Here is a 14,374-nt window from a genome sequence, read left to right as displayed (position 1 = left end):
CGATATGTGCGTTGGGCGTTAAAAACACTGCGCAAGGGAGAGACAGCTGCAGCTGCATTTCAGCCGCGTTTGAGAGACCTTGGAGCTAGTTTAGACTTCTTGGGTCAAAGCGATCACAAAGGTGATTTTATTATTATTATTACTATCATTATCATTATAGTTGCTATTATTATAATTATTATTTTTTACCGTGTTGTTTTTTTTTTTTTTTCGTGAAAAATTGACGGAAAATAAAGAAGAGGGGGTAAACATCTGGATCTCTTTCTCCCAGATGCTGCAGGAGAAGCGATGCTGCCCGAAAAGGTGTGGGAAACGGCACCGGTACCCCAGCCCAGGTGAAGTTTATGGCATAAAGTCCCAATATCCCGGCGTACAATGGTCACACTGTAAATACGTCCTTTTCCATCATGTAAGACGTTAAGATCGTTAGTTTTGGCTGGAAGCAAAATATATGACATGCAACCCGCTCTGCTAGTGGGTAGAAAATACACACTGCTCCTGTAATGTTTCTCATTATATTTCCGCTTTGTTCATAAAAAATGACTGAGTTATGGCATAATACAGGAATCAAGAAAGAGGGGAAATATATCATAAAGATGGAAACGAAGACAGCTTGTCAGTTATAAGTGTAAATGAATGCTCGATTTCTTTTATAAAGCGATTCCGCTATAAAACTAATCATCTAAGTAAAAAAAAAAAAAAAATTAAAAATTCCTATTCTGACTAATAAATACTTGGCTGCTCCACATTTCACCCAACCTTGAAAAATCTCCAGAAACTCGTCAGAGGGGTGTTTTTGTCTTTCTTGATTCTTGAATTTTTCCCCGAATTTTGTGGGCTTGCGTTTTATTAGGTTAATAAAACTTGGTTTTCAAGGTTTTGGACGCCTCGGGGGTACAATGAGCTCGGATGTCAAATGCATCAAATAGCTAATGAAGGGATTTCAAAGGTCTCCAAAGTGTCCATAGCAGCAATTTGTAGTGTCTCATAAAGGTAAAGCCCATTCTGGCTACGGCGTGTTTTGTCTGACAGTTTTCCTCCAACATCGATCTGCTGTTTTATTCCGATTTTATACCGGTTTTAAATGCCCCAGTCTCGCCGTCATAAGTTTTGTGGTTAAATCAAATCAAACCACCATCCTCAAGCGAGCTCACACCGGTATTACTCAGAAAGGGCAAATGGGGAGGGAAAAAATTTCCAAACATATCGTGCATCACAAGGATTTACCCAAAGGCACCGAGAGAGTGAAACGATATGAGGGACAATCCTTACCCAAGGAAACAGTTTATTTTGTGAAGGTCTTGTTTGTGAGGGAGTAAGGGGAAATCAGAAATCAGAAATGGTTTTTCCCCTTTCCTTTCCTCTCTTTTCTTTTTTTTTCCCCCCTTTTTTAATCTTTTTTTTCCTTTTTTTTTTTTTTTTTTTTTCCCCTGGTTGTTCTTATTTCAACTTCTTTTCTGCTCGCTAAATACTATTTCTGGGGGCTGAGCTCGGTGCGCAGGCGGGTGTCAGTGAGGGATGGAGAGAGGCTGCGGTGGGTCCCCCGGCTGCTCCAGCCACGGCTCTCAGTTCTTCCTCCAATACTTTCCCTTGATTTGCTCTTCATTCCCCCCCAGCTCGGTGCTCTTTTACCAAAACAAGCAGCCTCCCGGTCCCATCCCGCATTTCGTCCGTGCGGGTCTCGGCTTCCCCTGGGATTGCGGTGTGTTTGTGTAATTCTCCGGCGAATGAACTTTCCATTGCCAGCTTTCCTCCGCCTTTTCACAAATACAGAGCTCAATTAACATCGCTGCATAGCAGTTACCTTTGAGCTAAGCTTCTATAATAAATTACCCGCACTCCCACTTGCAGATAGCGCTGTTTTCTTCCCCTCCCGAGATTTCAGTGGTCGGTAAAGCTGCTCTTGCGAACAGGCCGGTGTCTGCTGGAAAACCTTGCTGGCAGCTCGCTCTGTCATTTGTTACGAGCCCTTCTCGGTTGCCAAATTAAAGACATCACCCATAAAAAGAAAAAATAATAATAATAATACAAAAGAATCTCTGCCGCATTTTTGCAGCCGCTCCTTCTGCTATGGGGGACACCCAGAGCCTCGGCAACCCCTGGGCAGGGGAGGGGACGGGGATGGAGAGGGGCCTGTTGTCACCTTTAAAACAAAAGGGCTGCTCTGGAGCCCATAGATCAGCAGCGGTCAAAGCTTTCCTAAGGCACAGATCTCTCTATGAGGTTAGAACAGCCGTGTTAATCTTCTATTCCGTGTTTACAGAGCCAGCTCATCCGTGGGGTGGGTGGAAAGCGGCCAGCTCGCAAGAGAACGCTCTTTATTAAAAAATACGGAGTTATGTTGCTTTTAGCAGTGACCCCGGAGCGCGTCCCGCATTTTGGGGTGGAGGGCAGCTCCTCTTACCCGGGGCTCCCGCAGTCCCGGCCCCGCACTCTCCGGGGGGGCTGCAAGAAATGGGAGCTGGGGGGAAGGTCTCCAGCCGCCTTCAGCGATATCTAGCGGAGCCCCCACCGAAGAAAAACCCTTGCGGGGACTTGATGGGTTACTTTCGCCCAGACGGGGGCCTAAATAAGCCAACCCACCCCCCGGCATTGGGCGGCGGCCGCTGCCCTCGAAGCGCGTCCCCCCCCGCGGCGATGCGGCGGACGCGCTCCCGGAGCTTTTATTTATTCATTTATTTGTTTGTTTTTACGTAATGAGCCGGGGGGGTGGGGGTAGCCTTTCGGTCCGTGTCAGTAGTCAGAGATCATCATTTTCGAAACGGGAAGAAAAGAGAGAAGGAACGGTTGAATCGGGGAAAACTTAGGGAAAGCTGTGAAAAAAAAAAAAAAAAAAAAGAAAAACAAAGACCAAGAACAACCAAATCTCCCCTTGCTACACTCATCCTTGTGCGAAATGCACTTTTCGAAGAAATGCCAGCACTGAACTCTCTCATTTCTCCATCCTGCTTGTCCCAGCCCGTGGGAAGATAATTCTTCGGAAAGGGCTGCACACCCTGCACGGGGGTACAGGAGCTGCCAAAAGGAGCTGGGGACAAATGAGCTGATGTCGGTGTTTCTGCCGGGCAAGCAGCCCCCAGCGTTTGGGAGGGGGGGTGCCCGGCCGTCTCCCCCCGCCGCTGCCCTGCGCTCTGCCGCAGCGAGCAGCAAAACGAGCGAAATCGGGAGATGTTTGGGATCCGCGGCCGCGTACCTGGCCCCGGGAGATACGTTTCCGTGGGGTAAAAATGCAGCAGTGAGGGGGGATCGGAGCAGCGCTCGAGGTGCGCAGCGCCCTGCGCTCCCTGCGCTGCGCTACGCGGGGCTGCGGCCGGCCCGCACTCCCCTCCCCGCCAAAGCGCCCGGCCCGCGCGAATTTGTTGCATTTCCCTCGGTTGATTGTTTAGTTAGAGATTTTGCCAACTTCCTGATGGTTCGTTTTCTGATTCTGGAAAAAAAAAAAAAAAAAAAAAAAAAAAGAAAAAAGAACCGCATTTCCTTTTTGACTTAAGAGGGAGAGAGAGAGAGAAGCAGAGGCTGGGGGCTGGTGGACGCATCGAGCTGTATGTACTGGACTTTTTCTCTTCCCTCTCCCCTTCCTGAAACCCTCCTCCTCTTCCTCTTCCTCCCCTCCGAGCCCAGGGTTTGCACCATCCCCTTCCTCGCTTCTGCCTTTGCAAAATCCCGAATCCCGCCGGGCTCCTGGGACAAGGCGGGAAGCGGCACCGCTGCTCTGCAGAGCTGCTGCTCCGCCAGCCCAGCCTGGAGCCTTCGGCTTTGCTTCCTTTGCCTTAAATTGCTTTTAAAAAAAACCCTTTTTAATTTATTTTTTTCTTTTCCTTGTCTTTTATTTCCCATTTCGCGTCCTATCCTTAGAGTTCTTGTGGCTGCAAGAAGGAATCCAACTGCAGAAAGAAAAGTAAACATGGAAATGTGTTCCACTCACTTTTATTTGCTTCGGGTTTTCTGTTGTGCTTCTCTGAGTTTATTTTACTATTATTTCAATTTTTTTTTTGAAAGCAGCAAAGCTCCCCTTTGCATCTTTTTTAGTACTTTTTTGCCCCCCTCCCCTTTTTTTTTTCTCCCAGCCCTGCTGTTTTTTACTGCTGCCTGTAATCCTGCTGCTTTTAAAACTGTTTCTTTCTTATGGTTGATTTTTCTCCCTAACCTTACCATATTAGAATATGTTTGAAATAGGTGGGGTGTGTGTGCAAGCCTTAGCATAAGCATAGCACGCTTTACAGAAAATTACCATCTGTCCTCCCCAGCCGCCCTTCTAAATTATTTTGTGTGGCCTGATGTTTATCATGCAAATCAGCACTGACTTCAGACTTGTCTGCATCAGGTCAGGAGCTGAAGATGAGCAGGGCCCTGTCCCAAATCTGAAATCAGCGGGAGCTTTGGATCAGGCCCTACAGAAATAAATTACGAGAAAATCTTGGGTACAGTGTAAAGGAAAATACATACGAGAGAATGGTGCTTTGTTCAGCTGCAACGGGGAGGGGGGGGAGCAAAATCCAAACTGCTTTTTGATAGTTTGACGTCCAGTGGTATTTAACTAGGGCGGAAATCTTAAATCATCTTCAAATTAGGGCCTGGTTTGGGAGTCAGTCCTAAAATTTGATCAAACTTTATTTGCTGCACCAGTGAAAACACAGCATAATTTGCTTGAATTGGAAAGAGTTTCCCCTGAGTCTGGTGTATGCCCAGAGTTCCCCCTGTATTTCCATACATGTGTATAAAATAACCATGCACGTGTTTGTCAGCACTGATGCCTGCCTATGAATACATATAGAAAAGTATTCCCGGGAAGGTGCATCCACACGCGGATGTTTGTAACACCGTAGAAAGCAAATACAACGTGCAAAGAGCAGTTTAAGGCAAGAACGTGTTTATTCTCTGTCTCCGCACCCCAGTCTTGGTTTCTCCATGTGCATCTCTGTGCAAACGGCCACTTGTGAGCGATGGGGAAGGTGAAAACGTGTCACGACCATGTGCCAGCGAGCAGGGATTAGCGCATCTGAGTGTATTTGCACGTCGCTTTGTCGGCAGGTCACGTCTCCAAGTTTGCTGGCTGACAGGAATGGGGGATTTCTACGAGGATAATAAATCTAAGCTACCGCATCAGCTGTGTACCCCATAGAAAACCAAAACTTGTACTTGAGGGCCCACGTGCATCGATCCACAAGACAGGGATGGGTTGGGACAGCGCGACTCGTTTCAAGTGTTGACATCTAGCAAGGCAATCAAAATATTTATCCAGCCTTTGCTACAAGATTTTGTTATTCTTCCATCGAAACTATTGCTTTGTAAATCTTTCTTTTTTGTTATTATTATTTTTTAAGCTGTTAAAGCTAAGGAAAGATTGCTATCAGGGAAAAAAAAAACCCTGCTCGGCATCTCCATTAGGTGGCATTGCTACTTTGGCAGAGTGAGAGGGACAAGGCGGCTTCATGCACTGGTCACGTATTTCTGTTGCAATTGCAAGAGTATTTATCTTTTCAGCACTTGCTATATCCTTACAGTACAATTTACTTTATCAACACACAGTTTAATAATTTTATCGGGTAGGTTTTTTGTAGCAAGAATGAAAATCAGTGCTCTCTTGCCCTAAATGGTGCACATGGTATCTACTTTTTCATGCAATCAGAAGCGTTATAAAAATAATTGGTTATTGTGCAGCACTTAAAAAACGTAACAATCAAACCTAATGTATAACAGATTATACAGAACCCTTTCCTGTTTTCTAAAGGTTGAAACACCTGGATAACTAAGCCCTTATCTTGTGAGGTAGCTGTGTGCATTGGCAAAGGAATTTTGCATGCTTACAAATTGTGGGTATGTTGTACGCTGTGCAAAGCCATGATGACAGTAAGAAAAAACTGCTTTTTGAATGTATATAGCACAAATTGGTTTTGATCTGAGAGATTCTAGATAATATTTTAAATAACAAAAATAATTAAAATTCTAAAACAAATAATTAAATATAAATCAATTAAGAAAAATATATTTCTACTCACAGTAATATTCTGTTCATGGGAGTCCTGCTTTTACATCTCCTGGCAGCATTTTTTCAATTGAAAAAAACATCCTTCAATTATTAAAAAACCACCCTATTTTGTTTGCAAAGATATAGATTGCTTTAATCTAAATAATTAGCCTAATTTAATTTACACTGGTGAAATCTCATTAACTGAATTAGAGCCAGTCCGTTATTTACAAAGAGGTTTAGCAGGAGCAGAATCAATCTCAAACTGTTTGCTATTGTTTGTTTTGTTTTGTTTTTTTCCCCTGACTACTTGCTGTCATTTAATTTAAAGGGCAGACTTCATATTTGTTCTCGTTTGGGAAAAGTGTTCTAAATAATTAAATCTGTATTTTAATCTCAAACCACTGTCTTTAAAGAAGGAATTTCTTTGAGTGGCTTTAAAACATCCTGATTCATAAAGACTGAATTGCATATTTTGTCAAAGTTATGACCGATAAACTGTATGGGAAATGTTAGCTTTATACATACATATCTGTCTATCTATCTATCTATCTATATATATATATATGATTAAATATCTATGCATACTAATGGCTAAATAGATTTTAAAGCATTAGTGGTTTTTTTTCTAGAAAAAAAATATTTTTATTTTAGGCTACATTTTTTTCCACTTTTGTCTACTTTACTGTACCTTTCTTTTCCTGGATTAATTTTCTGAGCAAACGTTAAAAGTCTGATTTGTTGGACTTCTTTTAATAACCCAGACTGCTTTCCTGTGCTCTCATGGGAGGGAATATTCTGGCTATTTTGACCACTGAAGTTTTGAAAAGCACTTTTTATTTTTAAATGTGGTGGGCACATAATGGCACTTCTCTTTGTGTATGCGAGTCAATGACAATTACTAAAACAAATTCACTCTGATACCTTAGATTTCTAGACTCCAGCAATAATAAATTCTGCGTTCGTGTCCCAGACACATTTTAAGATGTCAGTTTTAAATACTTTCCCTGTAACATCTGCAAGAACCACAACGATGAATTAATACCAACACCTATGTCAATATATCTGAAGAAAAGTGGCTTTAACCCTGGGGAGCCCAATGGCAACATCCTAATGCAGTTCTGCACCAATTAAGCATGATGATGATCAAAATGTTGTTTGTTTAAAGGTCATTTTTACCCCTTTCGGAGTCAGGAGGGGGACCACAAAATTGTTGTATTATCTCAAGTTGTAGAAATGCAAAGCAGTTTTGTTTTGTTTTTTTTGTTTCCCCTTGTATCAGTTTGCATCTGAAAGCAGAAGGGCTGAAGCCAGGGAAGAGCTAAAACAAACCCCCCGCAGCCAGACAGAAGTGTCATTTCCAAAAGCAGCATTTAAACTCATCCCAGTGGTTAATTCTGCAAGACTGAGCTCATGGGCATCTTCTGCACAAAGGCACAGGCACTTCACCTTCCCATTGCAAGCTTTGCGTAACTTTTGCTTTCATTATTTGTCCTTTATATTAAGGGGCATTTATTGGGCTGTTTGTTTGTTTGTTTGTTTTTCTGAAGTAACCATGTCATTCATCACCCATGTTCCAGCAAACTGGAATTTTTGTCCTGTGGTGGGTGCAGTAATAATGATATAATCACCCTGAGCTGAAACAAAGCAAGACTTCATTTTGAGGGCAGAGGGATACGATAATCGGGGAGAAATCAGAGACCAGATCTTAAACAAGAATAAATCGGTGAATTTCCATGAAAAATCAATGAAGAGCTGGAATGATTTTTTTTTTTTTTCTTTCCTGCGGGTAAGAGAAAACTGATATCAAAGTCAATAACCTTAGAGCTTACCCTGGTCTGTGGAAATTTCAACATACATTACCTGCTTTTGACCTTTAGCAGAGCAGCAGAATATGCTGGGCAAACAGCGCAGCACCCAAACACAGTTTCTCTTTCATACAAGAAAATCAGATGGAAGAAATTGAAATACATTTTTCTGTGACAGCTTGCAACTTGAACCATCCCCTCTTAAAAAATGCATAGACAAATGATCAATGTGGAGATAGGAATTAAAGCATTTTCACGGCTGTTTCTAGCACCAGGAGGCCCCAGGTTTGATTGTAGCTGAAGCTCTTGGAAAGTTCAGCAGAACAAACAAACAAACAGAAAGGGGATGTGTAAGCTCTCAGGGGTCAGGTTACTCCGTTTGACTATTCATCACCGAGTGCTGTCTCCTCTAGTAATTTTAAACTACACTTTAGGGTACTTGTATCCTGAAAATCGTTTGGTTAGACTCTTCTTAATGAGAGAATCAAATATGCACCGTGTTTAGGGGGGTAAAAGATCGTGGGATGAGGCTTGAGAGATTCAAATTGTGGTCTTGGCCAATGATGCAAGTCTGAGTAAGTGCTTAAAAACTCCAGGAAAATTTCTGCACAGCTATCCCAGTTAAAATAAAATATTAATAACGACAATAATAATAATAAAAAAAATTGAAGGGACAAACTCCGCTATAAGCTACCCCAGTGAAAATTACATTACAATGGCTGTACAGGCCAGTTTATAATAAAACAAAGTTGTCAATTTTATTCCTGCCTTAAGAGCATATGAGTAGAAATAAACGCCCTTACACAATCTTATAGAAATACATACGGCTCTGCCTTTATTTAGGGTCTTGATGGATCACGGCTTTAACGTCGCTGCCTTTCCCATCACTATTGGCCTCTTTGAGGCATTTTCTTGTGCTATTCATGGTTTTGTTAAAAAGAGATAAAAACCACAGACTGGCCGTGATGGTAATTTAACGTGCTCGCATCCGCATTCCCACCAGCCTCGGGAGGTGTTTCAATCCCAACATCTCCGAAGCAGGAATCCCATCACAGGCAAATCTATGTGCTCAAATATGGGGGGGGCTGAAGTATTAGCTGATGAATGAAAGCAAGGAAAGTATTTTTGCCGACGATTAAAAAAATAAATTGGTTTTAAAAGACCATATTATATTTATTCAGTTTTGAGTTTGGCTGAGGTTTGTTATAAAAATAGTGCCGTAATTTTTTAAGAAACATTTTCTGTTTGGATAGATTAACTGTACACGCAGGCACTTTAGCTTTTGATTCCTTTCAGTAATATAGTAATATTCATTGCTGGCTTCAAAAGCTGCTCTTAATATAAACAGTCTGGGAAATCTTCCATGCCCGATAGATAAAAATCTCTTTGAAATGTGGGGTGGTGATGAGCAACTGTCAGAATACAGGATCCCCCCTCTGCCCTTGGGTCCCAGAGCCCAAGAGACATCACCTGCAGAAGTGCATGTCCTCCAGTGTTAAAAGCCTGGTACAAAACATGAGTTTGAGAATGATGTTATTACTGAGCCAGTCTGTTGCAATAGCCAGTGCTGTGTGTGTGCAAGGCAAAAATAATAATGGAACATCCTGGTGATACCGGGTCCTCCCTCTCCCTCCATACGTTTTACATTTGAACCAGAATCCTATGACACCCAACAGGACCTTGGTGCATCCTTCCCAGGCCACGTTGTCTCCTTGGATCCCCTCAGGCTCTCAGTTAATTTTTTGTGTGGGAAAAGCCTGACTTAAGTGCTGGAGAAACGGCAGAGGGGATGCTCGTGCTTACCCTCCACGTTTGTCTTCAAAACAGCTTGTTGCACCCGTTGCCTTTAATCTCTCTAATCTTTTTATTTGCAGCTCGGCAATAATCCCTCTGACGTCCTGGAAAGCTGATAGATAACCAATAGTTACCTTCTGTCATTTTGTGTCTGTTAAATCAGGGTGAGATTTGTCTGAGTTAAATTTTCATAGTTCACTGAAAATCCCCATTTCCCTGAGCTGAGGCTGCGACCCTGAACACGCAGGTGCTGCCACAACCTGTCAGACCAGAGTCAGCTGAAGCAAAAATTTTAAAAGGAGGAAAAAAAGCAAAATACTGAAAGAAACACATTTTCCATTCCATTTTCTGTGTTGGTGGAGGTGACCATCCCAGGAGCTGGCTGGGTGCAACTCGCTCGTGCCATTTGCACAGATCCAGCTCGCGGAGCAATTCCCAGCCCTGGAGAGCTGGAACGTACAGGGGTGTTACTGGCTCAGCTTTTGATTGTAATTGTTTCTGCCTTGCAATGCTCTTCTGTAAATCCTGCAGCATTCCTGGGCTGTTCATTTCAGTCCTTTGTCGAAGTTGTGTTTTGGGGGTTTTCCATTTTTGCAGTGTTTTTGCTTCGGTGCATACACGGATGCACTGCTGACACAACCGTGAACGCACCCAAAAATGAATGTTGAATTAAGCAGCTCACTGCTCTTTTGACATTTTAATTTCATTTTCTTTTTCTTTCTGTCTCTTTTTTTTTTTTTTTCTTTATCTCTCATCAAATTTCAGGATTTTGTGTAATTGAATTATACCTATCTAGGTTCTTTTCTTCTTTCTTTGGCTTTACTGAAGTGACACATAAGATTGTTTCTGAGAAAATTCAACTCACCTGGGAATTATCTGCATTTGTATTTGTTTATGTATGCCCAGTAATACCCTTGCACTTCTACAAACCCAGAAAGTTCTGATCTGTTGTTTGTTACATCTGATTATCAAATCATTTTAATGATGTTTCATCTTCAGAGATCAGTGATTTGTTACAGCAGAAGTGATGATGATACTAGAAAAAAATATTAGGAAGCACCACCTGTTTGCATGAGCCTCCCTTGCTGTGCTCCCTGTCAGCTTGAATCCCCTTCTCCTCATCTGTGAGATAGAAATAACCTTGGGACTGCGAGAAATGTGTGTTTCTCATAAGAATGTGGGACAGGAAAGGCTTTTCTTTAAATCGAAAGCAGTTGGTTTTTGCAAGATCCTTGAGGCAGAAACTCTGCTGCTGGTGTATGTCAGCAGCATATGCCCACAGGCATAATTCACTGGGGTTAACATCAAACTTGAAGTCCTTATTTTTAATACCGCTCTAATCTGAGACCTGCTGCAAAGCTGTGTGCTTTCCCGTGGGGTCTGGCTGCTGCCGCTGGCCATGACCAGGTTGTGAGGATGTTCTTTCTCCCCAGCAAGCACCTCACCTCAGGAGCTGGTTTCTGCTGGGAAACTGGCCCGCGGTTTGCCCAGGGTCACCCTCCAGGAACCACCCTGTTTTTTTTAAGGTGATGTGTCCCTCCTGTTTCCTCCAGTAACTCCTCCATCCTGCCCATCACAAGGGCAGCTGCAATGCAGCATTTTTGCATCACAGCTCTGCCTACACATGAGCTGGTGATGTCCGGACAAACCATTTTGGCTACTCCCTCCTGGGAGGGAGTTTCACCAATTTTCCTTCTGAGATATATCTTGTCAGCCAGCCATTGAACTAATATTCTCTTGCCCTGCGTGATTCTTTCTTTCCTAGGTAGATGGGAGGTCTGTAACCCCCAAAGGAATAACGGGGGGCATCCCCCCATCTTTCTACCCCAGCAACCCCCTGCATCCACCATGAAGGAACCCAGTGACGTTACTGGTGGGTGCTGTATTAGCATTTAAGGGTTATACAGCCTGGTAGCCCTGTAGATATCGATGCTGTTGGTTTTACCCAGCTCTGCTAGAAAATTATCAAAGCCAAGGACAGGGATCAGTGCACAGGGCTGGGTGTGCCAGGAACACAGGCTTTGCAGAGCTGCGCAGGTGGATTGGTATGTGGAAAGGTCACACCTACCAACTTCTTAGGCCTCTGGTGTGACAGATAAAGCCATCTGGTCACCATTTGACAGCTCAAATTGTAATTACACCATTTGGCCTGTGAATTGCTGTGAGCCACTGTTTGAAGCTGCTGTGATTCAGCTATTCCAGCACTGGGATAGGGGATGGACTCGTTCCCCAGAAGCCGAGTTACTGGAATTCATCTCGCTTCATCTCCTTGGCCTGCTTTTTTACCTTCCAAAATTTATCTCTGCAGATCCTCAGCTGTGATTGTGAATTTGGCAGCGGTTGTTTAGCGTAAATAATCACAGTCACCGATAACCAGTAACACCTGCTGGCCCATTACCCGGAACAGGAGGACAAGACGGGTATCTCCAGCGAAATTCCACCACGGCAATATGGAAATGTTTAAAGGAAGACCTGCACCGCTCAGGGTAGCAGAGATCTGAACCTTTAAATTACAGCCATTCCCGGCCTGACGATAAGTAAATAAACAATTCACAGCTGCATGGGCTAAACACAGAAACACATCTATCTCTTCCAGGCGTGATTGCTGAACAAGTAATTAAGTGCGAAATGTGAGCCCTCAATGTCAGTGTGAGATGATAAAGGTCTCCAGTTGTAAATTAACTGAACTCCAGCGAGCCCTCGATATTAACCCTTCAGGAGCCCTTGGGTGGCAATGGGTGCGTTAACATGACTCCAGTGCAATTTGCATGCAATTATTCCTGACATTTGCCCCTGGGAATATGGAGTTGTTATTTTAACAAATTAAAAAAACAAGTGAGGGAGTTGCTTTCTCTCTTCTCTCTGAGCTAGCACAGGGCACCCCGTATGATGGGAGGTGTAGTCACAGTTCGTGGTTGCTCGTTCATCACATTCCCCTGTGGCATCTTCCTCCTGGAGATAGCAGAGGTGTCACAAACCCAAAATACATTAAAGACTGTGAGCTGTTAAGCACTGAGATAAAGAGGGCTTCTTATTCAGATAGGCAGATATTCATCACTGCCTCAAAATGAGTAGATCATGATCCACCTTAAGAATGAGGATCCAATGAATGACTAATGAGTAAAATGAGTAATAAAAATACCAACGACTTGTTAAGTAATTCCTTAAACAAGTTGTGGTTTTTTTGTTTGGTTTTGTTTTCCTTTTTTCTCCTTTTTTTTTTTTTTTTTTTTTCCCATGAATCATCATTAGCAACTACAGAGGAGAAGGACACAAGACAGAAGGAGGACATGGGCAGGAGAGAGCATGTAGTGCCACCTCAGCCTCCAAATGCAGACAAAGGAACTCAAAACCACAGCTACAGTTATGCTGTGGTCCATTTTGAGCTCCAGATAACTTGGGACAGTGGTAAGAAGTCAGCAAATGCAATGCAACAGAGCTAAATAGGCTGGGATCATGCAGGAGATAATCTTTTATCTACTGGGCTTAGCAGAGAAGTGACCCCACTAGCATTCAGCACGATGCATCCCAAGATAAACAGATAAATCAAGAGGTTATGTTATTGCACATATGAGCCTGTTATGAGTATTTTAACTCTTGGACAAAGCTTGCTGACCTTGGCTTGTGTGCTGCAAGTATTTAATCCTTTTCTCTAAGATTCCCTCTTGTCTCTATCATCTTTCCTAACAGTCTCCTCAGGTGGGTAGAAATCGGTAGATGTTGAGAGGAGGCTCTGGAGCAGCTGCGGTAGGTAAAGACTGTAAATAGTTGAATCATTTTTAAAAATGGGATTTTAGTAAGTTTCTTATGAAAATTATTTGACCTGCTGTAGAAGGAGATATATTAGGTTGTTCCAGAGGTCCCTTCCAGTCCTAGGTCCTGCTGTCCTCTGACCGTGGAAGACAAAGAAACAAGCAACCCAGACACATCTTGCTGCTTATCTGGCCACCCTAGGCATACACTGAGCAGATACAAACACAGACAGGGAAACTTCTTAAAATTCTTTCTCCTTAAATGGGTCTACTTTGCCTGTTTTAGCCTCACTAACATGCCATCTTTCATTACTCCATCATGCCTGGGCATTGCTTTTCAGCCTCAGTCCAGGAATCACACGCAGCCCACTCCATAGTAAATTTTTATGGGGACCAAATGTATTGTGTTCAGTGGGGAAGGGAGGAAAGCAGAGAGTGATTAACAGAAGGGAGATGGTACTTCAGCCTCTTTCTTACTGAAGCATATGGTTTGTTTGGGCCTGGGCTCTTTATTATTTCTTCCCATTTTACTCACAGGCTATTTTCCTGTTTTGAAGCAAGCTGCTTTCCTTGAAGCCATGGCAAGAGCTGTGCTCGAAATGCTGCAGTGGGAGCCTGTATCACAGCTCAGGAGATCAGACATCAAATTCCTGGTGTACCTTGGCAGTTGGGCACACTCCATCCAGCCCAGCCAGGCTGCTGCCTGCAAACTGGGATGGCCTGCTGAGACAAATCCTGCGAGTTCATCACCAGTGGTACAAATGGCAGATGGAGATATTGGATAGCCAAGCTAGGGATCTCCCAATTAACCACAAGAACTTTATCTTTCCCCTGTCACAAAGTGTCTTTATAAAAACCACTCCATTTGACAAAGCTGTTTTCTTCAGAGCTGAAGCCGTGGAGAAGCACAAATCATCTGTTTCAGGTCCTACTTCCAGTGAGGGGCCCTGGGAACTGGGCAAGGAGACAGCAAAATTTAAAAAGCCAAGCTGTGAAGGAGGAAGAACCCTCCTAAAATGTCCCTTCAGAAAGGGAACCTCCCTTTTGGGTTT

General features: G+C 43.3%; 1 long non-coding RNA gene across 3 annotated transcripts in view; it reads left to right on the top strand.

Annotated features, from left to right (window-relative positions):
* The first annotated feature begins 201 nt into the window (after nucleotides 1-201).
* LOC110360460 (uncharacterized) overlaps nucleotides 202-14,374 on the top strand; it is a 101,483-nt gene continuing 87,310 nt past the window's right edge. For 2 of the 3 annotated variants that reach the window (XR_010465933.1, XR_010465930.1), the window contains exon 1: nucleotides 202-3,542. This is a non-coding gene — a long non-coding RNA (uncharacterized LOC110360460). The remainder of the gene's footprint in view (nucleotides 3,543-14,374) is intronic. The other variant, XR_010465931.1, reaches the window with a different exon arrangement.

The sequence above is a fragment of the Columba livia genome, chromosome 13 (assembly GCF_036013475.1).
Source record: "Columba livia isolate bColLiv1 breed racing homer chromosome 13, bColLiv1.pat.W.v2, whole genome shotgun sequence".
NCBI lineage: Eukaryota > Metazoa > Chordata > Aves > Columbiformes > Columbidae > Columba > Columba livia.
Note: the sequence above shows the minus strand (reverse complement) of the source record. Positions and strands in the feature narration are given on the sequence as shown.